The following is a 3227-nucleotide window of genomic DNA, read 5'->3' as shown; positions in this document are numbered from 1 at the left end:
TCTTATGTTGAACAGTCTTTTTGGTATGGTACTTATTTCCTTGACACTCAGGCAGCTAAACCTGGTCTATTTTAAATTGTTGTCAAATAAAGCTGTTTCATTGGAAGTCCGTCTCGTCCTCTTAAATTTCAAAGCGTAACGAACCTGTGTAGCCCGAGGAATTTTATTATAGTTTATTTCCTGGGGTGCAACTCCCCAGGTGGCATTGTCAGGCAACCCCCCCCCCCCACTCACCCCCCCACCCCCAATTTTCCTTTATACCCACCATCTGAATTGTCTCCACCTCCGCCAGACCCTCCCCCTCGCCACATCTAGTCTTTTTTTGATAGATGATGATCTATGCGTATTGATGCGTCGTGCTGATGCGTAGCCCCTCCAGGATCCCTCCTTGCACTGCCACTCCGTCGTAGTGCGGGGCACCGAGTGCCGCAGGCCCCTCCGCACCCGTCGCCACCGCCGTCTTCTACGCCAAGCCGCGTCTCGCCAATTCCTCCTTTACCTCCTCTGCGCTGTTGTAGGTTCGAGTTCCCGTATCCCAGTGGGTCCTCATCTTGGTGAATGGCGTCTGGAAGCGGATGCCCTTCTCCTTCAGGATTCTTTTAGCAGTGTTGTACTCCTTTCTCTTTTGGACCATCTCTGTCGCGTAATCGTGATGGAATGACGGTACTTTCTTCCCCAGTTCTATTTTCTTTGTCCATAGCTCTCTCAGGACCCTCTCTTTGGTAGTAAATTCCAGAAAGTTAACAATGATGGGTCTCGGTTGGGCACCGTCCGCTGGCTTCTGTGCAAATGAGCGGTGTGCTCTCTGAATTTGGAAATTAAAATCTGCTGGCAGGTGCAGTTCGCTTTTCAGCAGGTCTTCCACAAACTTGGCCACAGATTCTCCCTCCTCTCCTTCAGTGACTCCATAGATTGGAGGTTGTTTCTCCTCGGCCTGGACTCCAGGTCAGTTAACTTGTCCTGAAGAGCTTTTTGTTCTCTCAGTGATATGACCAGAGCGTCATTAGCTTCCTGTGCCCAACGTTTTAGCTTTTCAATCCGCGACTCAGCCTCGTTGATCTTGCCGGTCTGGAGCTCCTGTTCGGTGATGACTTTCGCAAGTTGTTGATTTATTTCGTCTTTGAAGTCGTCCAAGTCTTTTTCCACGTCGTTCCTCAGTGTTTCTCCAAACGTGCGAAGGACTTCTTTTGATTCCGTTTTTAAATTCCGTATCTCCTTGCTAATAATTTTTATGTCCGAGCCCTTTTTCGCGTCGTTAGTCACGAGGAGTTTGTTTCGCCATCTCCCTCTGTTTCAGAGCAAGCTGGTAGTTCCGCCATATTGTCTGTTACCGTGTTTCTCTTTTGGTTGAATCAAGTTTTCCTTCCCATTCCAACGTTCCCCTGATCACTTTGTAGTTAATATGATATCTGACAATAGTTATTCAAGTTTTCGGGGAGTTTTTACCCTAGACGGTCAAGAGCCCTGGTGTCGCGCAGTCTACCGCTTTATGGCCAAACCAGAAGTCCCTTCCCTCTAGCCTTTTCAAGGGGGAGGTGGCTAGACTCGGCTCTTGTGGGACGAGAAGCAGAAGGCCTGTCCGATCGGGGGGGAAGATGAGATCACATTTTTGTGGGTCAACACAAACTCATCTGCGAGGACAGCAGCCTTGGACAATGACGACACTTTCTGTTCATTCAAGAACATTACCACCTTCTCTGGCAAAGAGTCTTTAAAATCTTCTAAAAGAACAAGCTCACGGAGTGACTCAAAGTCATTTTTTACATCATTAGCTGCACACCATTTATCAAAGAGGTTGCTTTTCTCCCATGCAAACTCGACAAAGGTTTGACCACTAGATTTTCTATGGTTCCTAAATTTTTGCCGGTAGGGCTCAGGAACAAGCTCATAAGCAGGAAAAATTGCTTCCTTTCCAACATCATATTGCAGGCTGTCTTCTAAGAAAAGAGCAGACACCAACTCCTGTGCTTTTCCCACCCGCTTGCATTGGAGAAGGACAGGCCACATGTCTCTTGGCCAGTTGAGTGGCGAAGCTATTCGCTCCAAGGCACTGAAGTATGAATCAACTTCTGCCTCACGAAATGCTGGCACCAGAAAAATGTTTTTACTGGGGCTGGGCAACGATTAAAAATTTTAATCGCAATTAATCGCATGATTTACCTGATCAATCACGATTAATCAATTAATGTATACGCAAAAGCCAATAATGAATTTAAAAGAAGTCTTTCATACACTTTAATGTAAATGTTCTGCCATATAAACGAAAGCAGCATAACATTTATCGTGCAAACAGTTAACATCAGCACTTTACACAGAAACATTTTTAATGTAAATCTAAAGTTAAAAAAAATGCAAATACAAAATTAAAGCTTATTGCCAATGCCAGGGCATTACTGTTATCCTGTTCCTTATGAAAAATAAAAAAAATCTACCTCCAAAATCCTGAGCCACAATAATAACAGGCAATTTCTGAGGTAACAGCAGAAACATTTTTCTTTTATCAGGGAGCAGCATAACCAGTCTGCGTTCCCTTGCAAATGTCCCAGTTAGAAAGGGTGAGGCACGTTCACTTTTGGGTTTTTCTTCACAGGGGACTAGAATGTAAAGTCCACATTTATACTGGAGTTCCTTTGGAGAATCTCACTCAACTCAGTGCAGTTTGTCAGTTCCTGGAACTTGACGGCCAGTTATTTTAAATGTACTGCCATATGAATTAAAGTGCCATAACATTTACTGTGCAAACACACTTTTAAAATCAGCATTTTTGAACAATTAGCAGCTAAGAAAAAAAAAATAGTGTAAATTTAAACTCAACTTAAACAATGTTTTAAAGCAATACAAAATTAAAGCTGTAAGCAGCGTTTGCGGGACTGAGCCCACCTGGCCACTGCCTGCCGTGACGTCCGCCACCTGGCCACGAGCCCCCGACACCCGCCAACGCTTCCCAACGCCTGGCGATTCCGCCCGAAACCCGCCGATGCCCCATTACTGCCACCGACGCCTGCTGATGACACATCAAGCACTGACTTGACATTACTGACTTGACATTTAGAAACATTTGATTTCTAAATGTGATTGATTACTGTATCATTTTGTAGATAATAAGCCTTAAAGTTGGCTTTTTGTTTTGTTTTGCGACAGCGCCAATATTCCATGTTTACTGTACAATAACATCAAATTGCTCCATAAGCTCTGTCAATGGTTGGTACAGTTGACCTCAGGACAAC

This window comes from Nelusetta ayraudi, unplaced genomic scaffold, assembly GCF_046127955.1.
Source record: "Nelusetta ayraudi isolate G7.1 ecotype Tasmania unplaced genomic scaffold, CSIRO-AGI_Nayr_v1 ptg000139l, whole genome shotgun sequence".
NCBI classification, from domain to species: domain Eukaryota; kingdom Metazoa; phylum Chordata; class Actinopteri; order Tetraodontiformes; family Monacanthidae; genus Nelusetta; species Nelusetta ayraudi.
The sequence above is the reverse complement of the archived record's forward strand: the minus strand, read 5'-3'. Positions refer to the sequence as shown.